This window comes from Equus asinus, chromosome 3 (genome assembly GCF_041296235.1).
Source record: "Equus asinus isolate D_3611 breed Donkey chromosome 3, EquAss-T2T_v2, whole genome shotgun sequence".
In the NCBI taxonomy this organism is placed as follows: domain Eukaryota; kingdom Metazoa; phylum Chordata; class Mammalia; order Perissodactyla; family Equidae; genus Equus; species Equus asinus.
This window is the reverse complement of record NC_091792.1, coordinates 125,135,584-125,151,312: the sequence shown is the minus strand read 5'-3', so window position 1 is coordinate 125,151,312 and position 15,729 is coordinate 125,135,584.

Here is a 15,729-nt window from a genome sequence, read left to right as displayed (position 1 = left end):
GGATGTGACGGCTCTACACTGTGCTACCTGAGATGATTGGGCCACTGGTGTTTTAAAAAAATACTAATAATGTTTACGCATACATTTTTTTTTCATTTCGGGTGAAAAAAAGGGACTGTTATCCAGAAAAATATTATATTTCTGTAGAAAAAGAATAATATACTGTAGAAAAAGAGCTTAAATTCTCTAAAATGCACAATACCATCTAAAATTCAATGCCATTAATTATGATTCAAAAGCTGATATCAATATGTTAACTCAAGTGTTCTTTTCTCAGCAGGATGGTCCATAAAAGTCAGGAAAATATTTCATTGTTATTCCCATGAGTAAACCCAGATTAATAAAGTATAGCTATATTTTCACACCTAAATATCCGAATAGACAGCCTAGGAAATAATTTCCTTTGTTCTAGTTTTGTCAGAAAATCTTCTCAAAGGTGTGGAATGCAGAGTTGAGATTGACTTACAGTTTTGAGTTATTGTAGATACATAACTAGAGCATCTCCATTCAAAGAATTTTATAATATCTAGCAAAGTTTGCTTTTGATTAAGTTTAGAAAATTAAATTTACTGATATCCTGGGGCTCTAAGTATGAAGAGATCAAATGGATCTTTCAAAGCTGTCTATAAATCAGAATGTCACTATCTAAGACAGGCATTTCGTTGACATTTCATAATACAACACTGGTCACAGTTGGTCTTTTCATTAGTATTCATTACTTACATATAACATTTACTATTTAGGCATAGAAAGGTGTGACTATATGATTCTTTGTTATTCTAAGAAAGTAACATTGCTTCACGAAATGCAACTATTAAAATGCTTCCCAAATTTATGTTTTATAAGTAGTTTCTCATGCAGGTAGCAAGAATAATAGAACATTATACATATACTGCCTATGTCTGGCTCAAATAATACTGCAAAATGCTTACACACAGCTTATGTTCTCCTTTTTTAGCAATACAAAGTTATTGAAAGAAGAGAAGAGATTGAATGCCATCAACTTAGTCATCATTAGCATTTGTCATTATTCTTTAGTACATGGGTATGTGGAACCCAATAATAACTGAGATGTCAGAGGACATCTGTGATGATGTACTCTCACAACTTGATTCTTTCTTCACTTTGATTTTATAATTTTTTAAAGAATCTAAGAAAGAAACAAGAGGATGATTACACATGAATAAATTAGTATGCAGGAACTGACTTAAAATAAATTGACTGGGGTTTTTATTGAATCAAATTGAAGATTTTGAATAAAGTTAAAGACTGTCACAATTTGCTACTGGATAAAATTATACACCCCAGTACTTATCTCACTATGGTCATTTAAATTAGTTCTCACGTGGTCACTATTAGGATAACTGATCACTTACAGCACATAAAGCCTGGCACTAACTTTCTAAATTGGAATTTTCTAGTATTAATGTAAGAAACTTGATGTAGAGAAAATTCAGTGAATGGCGCAGGGTTGTGTTTATTAAATGTTAAGCCAGAATTAAGTAGACATTAGACATTTCATTAAGCTCTTCATCCCAAATGCATCAAAAATGAATAAAGATAGTATTAAAGCAATGTCTCACATTGTATGCCAAAGATATTTTTAAATTCTTCTTCAATGATATTTATTTGGTACCTTGAAAGGGGATGCCACATGGAAACAACAAAATGGGCTATCTTGAAGAGAAATGCATATATTTATAAGAAAAGAAAATCCTTGGGTCAATAGTTTGTGTCAACGAAAACATTAAATTATAAATTACCATGTCAAGGATATTGGCTTTAAACAGGAACTGACTCAAGCATTTTCCAATTCAAAGTACTGAAATCAGATAATTTTCCTTCAACTTCGTCAGGGTCTTAGCAAGCCAAATTTGAGAGTTTTAATGCAAGTGGAAGTCTTGAGTCAAAACAGAAGCTGGAAGTTATAATTAGTGATGAAATAGCAATCATGTGCTTCAAAATTGAACATATCAAGGTATGGCATTGTTAAACCTCTAAATTGTGTACCAGCTGAATAAAATGAACTGCTTTGTAGGACAAATGGTTAAAATTAAATCAAATAGACACAATATGTTTTCATTAATTGGAAGGTCTTGACTCAGGAATTACAAAAATACTCTTGATTCTTAAACAAAGAGAAGGAATTTTGCAAAGATCCTTTTTTACCCAACTACATGTATCTAAACTAATATAATAGTTCTCTTTACAGAGAACTCTGTGCTAAAAGTATGTTTTCTACTCTAAATTTGAGCAAAATTTCAGAATTAGTAGTATATACTCTCCTTTCAAATACAATCTGTATGTAAATATTTGCCCAACTACTCTTTCATTTATTCAACAGGTATTCATTATAACTGATGTTTGTGAGACCTAAATTGTCAGAGGGTAGGATGGAATGTGCGTATAGATATTTGTTAATGTATTACTACATCTATTCAACAAATACTTATTTAAAATTTATTATGTTTGTTTGGTATATATATATTTTACTAGGTCTTCTACTCAGGAGGATATGATCACCTAAAAATTGCCTAATAATTAAAATATTATATCAGTGAGGCTAGGTTATTCTGCAGTAACAAAATGGCCCCACGTCAGTGACTTCAAACCATGTAGGTTTGTCTTTTTGTGATCATTCTACATGTCCTTGAAGTGTCAGCTGTGGCTGTTCTTCCATATTATCATTGGACTACACCCTAGGACTCAGACTGACATAGCAGCCACACTCTCAAATATCACTGGCCACTTTGGTAGAAAAGAAAAAAAGAAACAAAAGAAATAATTTCCAGTGAACAATTCTTCCATGATAGAGTCACCAACTAACTTATGTGTGGGTGATGCAAAGATGAGCAAGTTGAAGGGAGATTAGCTCTTACAGGACCTTCTGAAATAGTGAGAGGTCAGATTCCTTCCACACTTGATAATGTGTGGAATGTGGGGAGAATTTAGAGAAATAAATTCTTAGTGGTTGTCAATCTGATGTCTAAAAGCACATTTAAATAGACTCATTTGGGGACAATGAAAATAAATGAAACAATTCTTGAACAACGTGAAAGGACACCTGATGTCTTAAAACCAAAATCTGACGTAACTTTAAAATAATCACACAAGTCTTTTCAAATAGTCTAATCCCACCCTCTGTTATGCCTTATGAGGCAATGCTGACTGAATATTAAGGATGCTTGTTCCTCAGTTTAATCTGCATAATAGAATGAATACATTGGAATTGATTGGATATTCTGGTATTATTCTATAAGTTATCCCTACAAAGAATTTTGCTGTATACTCACAGCAATAAGGATTTCATTAAAGAAATCTATTAATATTCCCTCTTTGGTGAAACAGATTTGCAAAGACATAAGACTGGAAGTGATCAATCTAGAAGGTTCCTAAAGATTTACTGCAGAAACTTGAATTGCCTCAAAACCAACACTGCAGCCTGGGTAATCGGCTAGCCAAAATAATGTACTTTTTTTCCTCTTCATATTCCAAGAGCTTCTGATAAGCCTGGCTGCAGGGGAGAATGAGGAGGAACAGCTGGTTTTATGAAAATTTAATGCATTCATCTAATTGAACATTCACCCAAGCAAAAATTCCAATTGTCATAGCACATGACTAGGTACTATCACAGTATAATTTAAGAAACAGTTAAATTAATATCAAATAGTTGATTTTCTGTGCACTCTGGCTAAAAACTAGTTCCCATAAAATGGATGACAAGAATGTACACAAAGAAAATTCATATTTTGCTTTGAAAAAAAATGAGGCACTCTGAAATATTTCCCCTTGATTGCTGTGCCAAAACTAAAGGTGCCAAGAAGAGCAGGGGCCAATAAATAAGTATAAATATAAATTGAATGATAGTCAATTTTCTCATCCACGAAATCTTTCATTTTATTGTAAACTCAGCCCCTCAGACTCCTGAGCTATCTTTCATTCAGATTAAGATTACATTTTACATAAAAACTTGATAAAACCTCTATCTGTAATAAAGCTGCAAATCATCTACCCAATCATAAAGAAAACCTAACCATTTGGAAAAGATGCCTTTGTTCAATACTCAAATAAACACTCTCTTTCACTCCTGTTCACATCATCCAATGGACAGTGTGTCAAAAATTTTAAACACACATAGCAGTGCTTACCTATAAACAATTTTCCAAAGAAATACTTCCAAGCTTTGCCTTGGAAGCTAGGTTGCCATGGAAACAGAGTTCTGTTGATTCATTAGCAGAGAACATGTATTGAGGGTTTTTATAGTTCTGGAAAATGCATTTACGGGACATTGGGACCACACTCCAAAAATTGACATGGAACAATTGACAAGGATCAAGTGGACTGGTAGGATGCTACTTGACACCGTGGGGCAACGTGATTATACTTCTAAGAGATTTAACAATTATGAGATAAAGTTACTTGAGATATATTTCTGAATTTAATTGAAAGAAGTTATTATCCTCTTATTTTCATGTCTGTTGAAAATCCTGGAATACATCTGGCCATTATGATACTAAATGTTGCAGAAACATGAGAAAGAGAAAAAGTAGTTCAAATGTATAAATTCCTTTAAATGTGAAGTGAATAAGGACTATGAAAATCAGAACTTCAAAGGCAGCAACAGCCCTGATAGCCTAGTGGTTAAAATTTGGTGTGTTCCACTTCAGCAGCCTGGGTTTGGTTTCCAGGTCACAGAACCACAACACTTGTCTGTCAGTAGCCATGCTGTGGTGGTGGCTCACATAGACGAGCTAGAAGGACTTACAGCTAGCATATACAACTGTATACTAGGGCTTTGGGGAGGAAAAGAAAAAAGAGAGGAAGATTGGCGATAGATGTTACCACAGGGCAAATCTTTCCCAGCAAAAAAAAAAGCACTGAAAAAAGAAATCTGGTTTAAAAAAAAAGAAAAATTTCAAAGGCAAATGGTGAAATACACATATTATTGTTGCTACTAAATGGCATGTATTTTGAGAGATGAACGTGTCAGTAGAAATGAAAAAGATAGCAAAAGGTCAGTGAATACCAGCTGTCCAATAAAGAGTTGCTAAGTTACACTGAATAAAAGTCTCCCCTATATACATGGTCACTCTGTAAGGTAAGAATGTTATGGTAAGTGTGAATATTAGAGGAATGATATCTGAATTTCATAAATGAAAGGACCTCTGAGATAAAGGTGAATGACTCAAATAATTCCAAGCTATCCAAAGTTCATGTGTAAGCTCCCCATGATTAAAAATATATATTTGTCTATATTGATATAGAGGTTAATTTTTACCATTTTCTTTAGAAATATAACTAATATGACTTTTAATTTAACTTTGATTAAAAAGTGTAAATTTACAGTCTAGGAATGTTTTTGATGATTTTATTTAAAAATGTAAACATGTTTTACAAATAAAGAAAAACATTGCTATTTATTTTTTGACACAATATTCCTTAATATATTTTCAATAACATATTTCTCTTTATATTTTATTTACTAATCATATATATATTATTGATTATGATACTATATTGCTCCAATTACATTTGAATATGCATTTTAAGCTTAAGTCAACTATGCAAATAATGATCAGAACTTAAAGTCATTCAAACCATTTTAATTCAGGAAAACACAGCATACATCTCAGTTTCTCAATACTTTTACATATACATATATAGTTTACAGATTGGAATATATTTGTATAAATGACTCATTAAATAAAAAAATCAAAATTTGATGCATCTAATAACCGCAACAGAGCATGGCAGAGAGAAAAACACAAAGGCTGTGGTTTAGATCTTAATTCAAAACCCAGATCTTTCAGAGGTAGATATATTACTTCTTTGAAAAAAGTTTCTTCGCCAATAAAAATAGTGTGGTAGTAATAAGAGCTTACACGTATTTTGCCCCTACTATATGCTAGGAATTAATGTGACAAATCACTTATATTAACTCATTTAACCCTTGCAACCCCTTGGAGTAGGTATTATATAATCATCCCTACTTTACAGAGAAAGACAAAGGCACAAAGACTCTGGCCTAAGGTGCCTCAAGGAGCATTGTGGAACAAAGGTTTGAACTCAGGAGTGCTGCCTTCACTTATTTCACACTAGGTTTGTGAAGGATACACACACATACACATGCATATAATGCTCAGCATGTACTAGGCATTCAAAATCGGCAAATCTCATAGAAGATATAGGTCTATGTATTTGAGTTAAAACAAGAGAGTTATAGAACTTTGTATTACGAAAAAGAAGAAGGAAGGAAGGAAGATAGTTCAGAAAGAAGCAAAAGTTAAAAAAAGCTTCATATAACTTCAATTCTATGTAATCTAAATGTCATACGATGTTATTGATGGGCAATTTTATGTAGGAAGATTATTTCTCATAAAAGAATTTTCATACTATTTTCCTTCAGCCATTCCTTGTAAAGTAGATTGTGTCTTATTGTTCACAACTCATTGCTCTATCATTGTGAGATAATTTTTTGCCCTTGCATTTGAATGCGACTTGCAATGCGTCATTTCCTTGCCCTGTTGTTGAGCCTGGCCATTGAATCTTCTTTGACTAATGGAGTGTATATGACCATGACAAACGCCATTCCAAAAACAGAACTTTAAGTTCATTTGATAGTTAAGTAGCATCCCTGCATTTCCCCACTCTCCCTCTAAGAGCACATCTAGAGATAGGCTTCTACTTCACCTTCAACCTATAGAAAGAAGCAATGTGGCGCCAACACCACAGCTGGGAGTAGACCTATAGCTGACTCACAATCCACAACTAGCTTGAGTGAGAAATTAACATTCATTAGTAAAAAGCCACAAGGCTTTGGAGAGTTGTTTGTTACGCAACACAGCCTAGCAAAATTTACTAATGCAGCATGGCAATATCCAAACATTTATATCCTTGCTTAAAATATAGGTCTTCCTCATGACACATCTCTATATTTGTATATCTTCTATAGCCATTTCTTCAGGCTTTTGCCTCATAAATAACACTTTAGGAATATTTTTAAAATAGAAGATTCCAGAAACCTTACTTTGCTTCATTAGGTTTGGGGTGGGTCTGGTGTCTTAAATTTTAATAAAAATCCCAAAAGATTCTGATATTGGTGTTCAGAGAACTTGATTTTGAGGAAAATGATTGCCATTCCATTTCTTCTCATTACAATATTTACTTCTGTGAAATTTCTGTGCTTTGTAATTGCAAAATCAAAATGAATCCTGAAAATAATATACATTTTCTTAAATCAGTATTAACTATGATCATAAGTTTAATAGTATTCATAGATTATTTAATTTTTCATTAGTTTTTTCATATTATAAAATTTTCATATATTGTATAGAAAACGTCTCTGAAATATATAATATAAATAATTAAAATTTCCAACCCCATCCAATCTCTTTAATTTTGCTTCCCTATGGAAGCCACTAACAATATTTGAGTGAATCCTGTTCCCTTATACTTTCTATGTGTAATTAAAATCAGTACCTCAATCACTTCAAATCTTGCTTTACACTACTCTGTCTACCTACCTATCTACCTACCTATCATCATCATCATCATCATCATCATCTATCTACCTACTTCCCCTTCTGAAACTTTTCATTTAAATGCAAAGGAACTCTGAACATAGTTATGTAACTTGCTGTGCTCATTTCACAGTGTATTATGGACCTCTTTTCACATTAGTACATGTAGAAAATACCTCATTTTAGAAAATACCAACATAGAGAATACCTTTTGTGGGTATTCTATGGTTCACTCAACAGACATCTACTGATAGACATTTGATATCTATGTCTTACTCCGAAAGATACCGTTGAATGAAAGTACATGCATACATTTAAGGAGTGCATTTTCTTTTGAGGAAGAGATGTTTATGGAATATCACTTTCCCTGTACCATTTATTTCTCACTTTTATACATCAACTGATTTAGCAACTGAAAAGTCACTATATCTTCAAAATCTTCTGGGAAAATAGTAGTTTATGGTAAGTGGACTTGCTATCTGAAAAAGAAACTTAAACACTGACTAAATTGCTATGTTTGAAATGTCCCTCATTAGAGTTAAATAATGAGCTTTGCTCTTTTGATGTGACAGCAGCAGTGGATAGATGGCAACCATTATGCAAATACAGCTCCTTTTTCCCTGACAATCTCAGCATATTCACTTCTTTACACATTTTACTTTCTTGTTGAGATTACCTTTCATTAAAATAAGACTTAATAGTGGCCTCTATAACCTACTCTACCAATAAACTCTCTTCTGTATTCTTCTTTTTGTGTCTCCACTTCAGTTCTGAATGTATTTTTGGTAAAGGTTCGCTGTCATTTTCTAGGAAGCATTAAGCGCTTTAAGAATTGTTGGAAGACTTCTGCAGTGGATGTATCACAGCACATTGACTTCTGCTCTATTTACAGTTAAGCAATGGCCTCAATCTTACTATTTTACTTCTTTTTTCCTTTTTCTGACTATTCAGCAGCATTATTATTAATTAATTTTCCCCTAGCTGCCCTCATATCTGTATAACAGGTAAGGTTTATATAGATTAAAAGTTTCATTTTCTCATCCCAAGTGGAGAAGTTCTGGGAAATTAGCTCTGCCTTTTTTTCTCCATGTTCTTCTTAAAATTTTCCCCCAAAGAGGAAATGTGGCATGATGAGATGTGAATAAATCCTGCCTCATATTTTATTAGTGGACAGGAATTTGACTTTTATTTTTTTCTTCGATCTACATTTTCTCAAGGAGAAAGAAACAAATACTTGCTTGTTTCTCAATTTTCTTGTTGTTTTCAATACATGCCTGTGAGCTGCCAGTCTCCTCACTGTAAGATGACCAAGTGTGTTCCACCTTGGGGTCGGGTTCCTCTTGCTCTGTGTTCCCGCCTCTCCACCTGTGGACGGGGTGCAAAGCAGTCAGCAAGCGCCTGTGCAGCAGGATCATTCAACTCTTACTGGCAGGGCAGACGTGGCAGCACACTCTCCCTTAAGTTGAAATTCTTTGTTTTGGTGATTTTGCAGAGATTAGGTTCCTTTTTGAGGAGAAGTGTGTCTCGGCACCCTCAATTCCTAACATTTTTATTCCTATAGAGGCATAGGTATTCGTGATCTCCATAAGGAGTTTTCATTGTTTAATACAAAGCCACAAAAATAGCATGCCTTACTACACCGCACAACAAAACATTGTAGATAAATGTCTACGATGCATATAATGGATGCCGGACAACAAAATTGTTAAATGCAAATTACATAGAAAAGTAAATAATGTATTGTATTGTGAATTTGTATGGAGAAAATGGATATTTAGTAAGGAAACAGATATTTAATATTTCCAAAATTGTTAAGTATGAAGCAACATAACCCCTCAAGAAATCATTTTGCTGTTTGCAAATCTTTTATTTTCTACACTTACATTCTAATTATATCTTATTTTTATTGATTACCCATTAATTAGGATTGATATACAGTTAATATTCTCTTTGTGTGTGTGTGTGTGAGTGTAATAACTGTTCTCTCCAATTCAATTCACAAATGCAAATAACATGTGAAGGGGGCGGAAATTTTCTGAATTTGGTTTAAAGAATGACAATGTAGGGTCCAATGACCCATACCTAAGTAGTTTGTTTTCACTCATGGGATTAGCAATTCAAGCCATTTTAGATATTATCAAAGATTAATATAACCTCTCTGAGTATTCTGTCATGAAATCAACACTAAATATGGAAGTAGATAAAGTATTTGCTAGTTTATCTTGTATTAGGTATGTCAGTTTGAGAAGAGTGCCTGAAGGCCAATATTTACTACCATCACTATTAACTATACGTATGTAAACAAAGTACACCCCAAAGCAATAATTACCAATGCATAAGCATAAATTTGTGGTTATTCCAATGCAAGTTTTAACTGAATGATTCCTTGGGTGGATCCGTCATTTCACGTTTGGGCATTAAGTTTCAATATAAATCAGCCTCACCTAAACAGTTTGGTAAGCCTGTTAGAAAGATGCTCTCAAATTTCTACTATAATCCCATATCATAATTCTAATTATATATTTCTGCTATTTTCAAGATACTCAATAAGAAAAAAGTAATGAAAGGAAAGATTAGGCTAGAGAAGTTTTGTTTTTCTTTCTTTCTTTGGTGATTTTTTTTTGAAAGAGCGCTTGACATTTTATATGTAAAAATATATCTAAACAAAGCTATTAATGGCTTTAAAGAATATCTCTTTTCAAACTAAAATTAATTTTAACATAAATTAACATGCTTCCTAAAATGGAAATTTAAATTCCTCTTATGATAAAAGACCCAGTTATATTTTTCCATTGGTAGAATTTTGTTTTAGATTGTACCAAACCTTGCATTTCAGCTACGAGTAGATAGTTACACAATTTGTCCAATTCATAGCCAATGATATTTAGAGATAAAATGGAGCATAATAGAGAAGAACAAGTGGTATTTAAAATGGCCACCTACCAAAAAACTCAGATCCTTTGATCAATTCTTACGATTGAAAAGCAACGTAAACTCTGTTTCCAACTCTGACACTATCTTTTCTATGATTTTGTGTAAATAAGTTCATCTCCCTAATTTTAACTTTAATATATATGATATGTATGATATGTGTATTACCACACATGACATGTACGTATATAATTTCAGTATATATGTGTCATAAATATTTGACTGCAGGTTCTACTTAAGGTACAGAGAATGTATACCTTGGAGTTATAACTTTTAAAATTCAGATTTCAATCATTGGAATAAACATATCTAACTTACAGGATTGTTATAAAAATACAATGGTGTATCATTTACAAAATATTTATGAAATTGCAGTAAATATTTTATTTTCAAAATTAGAATTTAAAGTTGAAAATTGAAAAAAACTTAAAACCCAAACAAATAAGCAAAATATTCACATAGTCATAGATTTTGACAAATGGAAATTTGTTTTTCCGAAAAACTTAAGCTTTTCTGTTAGTATAGGATGACATTCAAAGAAAATTAACCTTAAAGGAATATAAAGGATCACTGTAAGAAAATTACATGGTTATGTTTGATTTGTAAAAAAATTCTTTGTTTTCTTTAGATGGAAGACAAATACAAATATACTTACTAAAGAAAATACAAAATAAGTAATTATAGTTTGTTGGAAATAGCATATTTCATTCATATATAAACAGGTGCTTGTGATGTTTCTCTATAGTTTATTCATTTTTTCCTGATAAAATGGTATGAATTGATAAGAATATTACTTTGAGGTTAAAGATGACTTTAAGTAAAGAACCTAATATTCTTTAATATCATAAATATTTTAATTTTGAGATTTAAAAACTTTTTGAAGCATTGAAATGTTATCATCCACCATATTAAAATCTAAACTGAAATTTTGGGAAGGAATACTCATTTCGCAAAGCAGAGTAGAATCCATGATATGACCTGAGTTAGATACCAGGCTAATATAATGAAAATGCTCAAATAAGAGACAGGCAATTGCCAAAACAGAGAGACTGAAATCAGAGCAGGATCAAAAGAAGATGAAAGCAAAGAAGGTTGGAAGGCTAATGCCTTGCAGCCATCAGTCCACGACGATTCTAACGGACAGCAGATGTTTTACTTTGACTCCTTTAAAGATCTGAATTTTTTACCTTATAGTTATATATTCATTAATGACAGCAGGGAAGGGCAGAGTTCTCTGAATCAGTGATTTCACCAAATGCTTACCTGTCCGTCTGCCCCAGAATGCAAAGTGTGCGATAAGAAAGCACACTTTACCTTAGAGGCTTAGGAGAAAAGTGGGGTGTAATTGGTGGAAAGACCGGACCACATAAAGCAGCCCTATACCACCACCCTATAGCAGCCAAGTGATTCCTATTGTGTTGATTGTAGAATATAGGGCAAGGAATTGTTGAAAATGATGCTGGAATGGTTGCTAGAGGTCTTAGTTTGAAGGATGTTAGGTTCCCATCTAAGAGCATGGAAAATGATCTGTTGAATGAAGAATGTTCTATTGAATAAAGAAAAATGATCCACTGAATGAATGATTTTGAAGACAGTGTGAGGAATATACTAGAAGCAAAACGGTATGTACAGAGGACCAGAAGGTGTGCATTCAGTATTTTTGCTTCTCCAGCATCCAGTCTCCTATCTGGCAATTGACTCCTGAGAACTAACTACCTGCCACTGTCAATCCTTGTGTTTTGGCCAGAGTGAGCTTGCTGACGATTTCACAGTAGACCTGTGACTCAAGGCCAATCTGCGCTGTAGCTAGAGATCCAGGGATGAACTGAGACAGTGAAAACAGCTATTTGTTGCCTGAGAACAGGGACAACCATGAGAAAAAAAGAACTGGGAATAAAAGAAAGTAAAAACTGGGGCCTGCCCAGTGGTACAGCGGTTAAGTTCGCACATTCTGCTTCAGCGGCACAGGGTTCACTGGTTCCGATCCAAAGTGCGGACCTACATACCGCTTGTTGAGCCATGCTGTGGTAGGCATCCCACATATAAAGTAGAAGAAGATGAGCGTGGATTTGAGCTCAGGGCCAGTCCTTCTCAGCAAAAAGAGGAGGATTGGCAGATGTTAGCTCAGGGCTAATCTTCCTCAAAAAAAATAAAAATAAAGAAAAAGTAAAACCTAGTCCTGAATATTTTGTTTGAACCCCTGTTTCCAATAGGAGAAACAATTAAAAATCAATTAAAAAAATCAGTTTGGGTTGGATTCTGTCACTTTTAACCAAAGATGTGTAACACCGAAGTCTAATATGTAAATCTACGTGAGAGTTCAGGAGCCACATTGCTCTCTTTCCTTACTATCTTCCTCCAAGTTGCTCACTTTCTCTTTCCCACCAGTAACATCACATAAGACAATCCCAGTTGTAGAGTCTAATACCACCATGACATTTTCATATTTAAAATCCAGTTGTGCGTCAAACTTAGAGGCAACTGAGAATGTTCTCTTCAGGAGTCACAGTATCTGCTAGTCAATTACCTGTGGGTTCCTTAAAGGGACAGCTTCACATACCTGATAATCTCAACTGCATATAAGAACAGTTACTCCTTGCATGTATCGAGTAACACAAAGTATGCTAATCTTCTATCTGTATTTACCTGAATTCTTTCTTTGACCTGTAATTCAAGTACCCTGATAGCAGCTTCTCACAAGACATAGCATATTCAAATTTTGCTAGAAGCTCCACAAATCTGCCCATTTTTGGAAAAATAGTCTGTAAATGCTTTTCAGATTATAATAAATTCTATTTTTTGTATACAATATGGAGACACTGTATAACTTGGCAATTTAGATGTACAGACTCAGGAATCACTTTTAGTTTGAATTCTGGCTCCACCTGGACTGCTGTGTCACTGTGGGCAAGTTATTCAGTACCTCTGGACTTCAGCCTTTTTACCTGTAAAATAGGTGTTATGATATTACCAGTTTAATGTGACTGCGGTGAAGAATACATACATAAATAACTGAAAAGAACTTAGCACAGTGTCTGAAACATACTTACAGGTAAATGAATTTTAATACTAAAAAAAATTCTTTGTGTTTGAAGATGTTCTTAAAGAGTTATTCATAAAAACATTAAACAAACATTATGTAACAATAGGGAAATTGTGCAGTAAATTGTAAAGTAAATGCTTCCATTCAGGGTGATTTTATGAAGCCTTTGAGCAATATGAATATGAAGACAGGAATTTAGAATAAAAATGTTCATATAATAATGGATCATTCAAGAAAAATTTAGCACAGCATCTATCCATACAAACATGCATAATTACTATTATATAAAATGGATTTACATATGATTAATGTTGAGAAAGGAATCAAAAGAAATGAAAATACCTGTTAGATTACTGTAGGAGGCTTAACAGAAAACTGCTCTTGTTTTGTTGGTTTTTTTTAATGTCTTTTGGTTTCCTAATATTTTAGACATGTTTTTGGCGTTTATGTGAGTATGTGAATACTTGCTTCTTTGTTGGATAGGTAGCAAGTAACATATTTTTAAATCAATCGCTTTTTTAGATCGGTGAATCATTTGTGTTCCTGTGTTTATTTTAGGGGTCCTCCATAGACTTAATTTTAACAAGTTGACTGCTTGTCCTGAATGTCTAAGTGTTCAATTTTAGTAACTCTGAAAACTAAAGTCAAATAAAATAAACAAAACAAAACAAAAAACCTGCTCTATCCAAGAAGGATCCTTTTCTGTCAAGCTCTAATATACTTAATCTTTCTCCAATTGTATTTTGGATTACCTTTGTAGGGATGAATCTTGAAAAAAGAAATTAAATACCAAAACATGCATAGGTAGATTATTCTTCAATTTAACATTTTTAAACATTTTAATGATAGGATTAGAGTTTTCCTATTTCTTAAATTCCATTTAAAGTTATTTTAATCCTTTAATTCTTCAGATATTGGAGAACAACTTAAGGTCATATTCAATCAATCTTATTAAAAATCTCTTACTCACGTTATGCTTTCTCTGTGCAAAGTGGAAAAATAAAGTGGATGATGCAGTAACTCTCACGGAGACAAGTCACATGGCACCCTCTTTTCTGCTCTCCTTAGCTTTGTTCTGTAAACTTGTCTTAATACATTTTGCCCGTCTCTTTTTTTCCTTCTTTTTTTTTTTTTTTTTGGTGAGGAAGATTAGTGCTGAGCCAACATCCATTGCCAATCCTCCTCTTTTTTTGCTTGAGGAAGATTAGCCCTGAGCAAACATCTGTGTCAATCCTCGTCTACTTTGTATGCAGGATGCCTCCACAGTGTGGCTGACAAGTGGAGTATGTCCACGCCTGGGATCCAAACCACCAAACCTTGGCCTCCTAGGTGGAGCCTGCTGAACTTAACCTCTCAGCCACGGGGCTGGCTCCCTCTTCTCTTTTCTTGACAGTTATTCTCTCTCATTTCTTATTCAAACTACTTCATTTAATTTTTATTTATTCTGTATGATATTTCTACCCATGAAGAGGAAAAATTCTGTTTGGTGATCCACTCGTGTTTTCAGGAGACATGGTGCTTGTGGAAAGATTATGAATTAAGTTCATTTTCTTAGTTACTTTATGATGCATAGGAGATGGCTGTTTTCCTATACTTGGTAAGAGAACACATAAGGAGAGACCAGAATGATCACCTATTATTATTTATGTATGCAATGCATCTAGAAAATATTTGAGAAGAAATAATGTTAAGTTTCCTTGGGGCTGAGGGAAGATTCAGAAGGGGAGAAGGACATACTATTTCTAAATTGAGTCTTAGCAGATTCCAGTAAATAAATCCTACATCAGAGACATTGATCCTGGAAGTTTGGGAAAGGATTTCTTGACCAGAAACCAGGACTTCCTCTCTCCTAAAAAGTTGATAACTATGGAAAGTACATGGATGGTCTTTTGAGTTTCCATGAGCCACACAAGCAATACATTAATGTGTCAGTTTCCTTCTTTAATTTAATTTAAAAATGGGTCATGTGAAAAACTGATTTTTGTCACTATCCTAAAGGTATTTATGTTCTAAACAAAAACATATGGTATGAGATGCTATTTTAATTCTTACTTATTATTGTTCGTATTATGAATTATTATGTAAGCAGAACCAAAGATTCATGTCACTGGAATCACTTTCTTAGCTGAATTCAAAGTTGTTTTGTGTTTTTTGCATAATATTGTCTCACATACTTTTTTCAGGCAATAGAAACTTAATTTTACAAGAAAAAATGAATTAAAAGTTATATTTAGT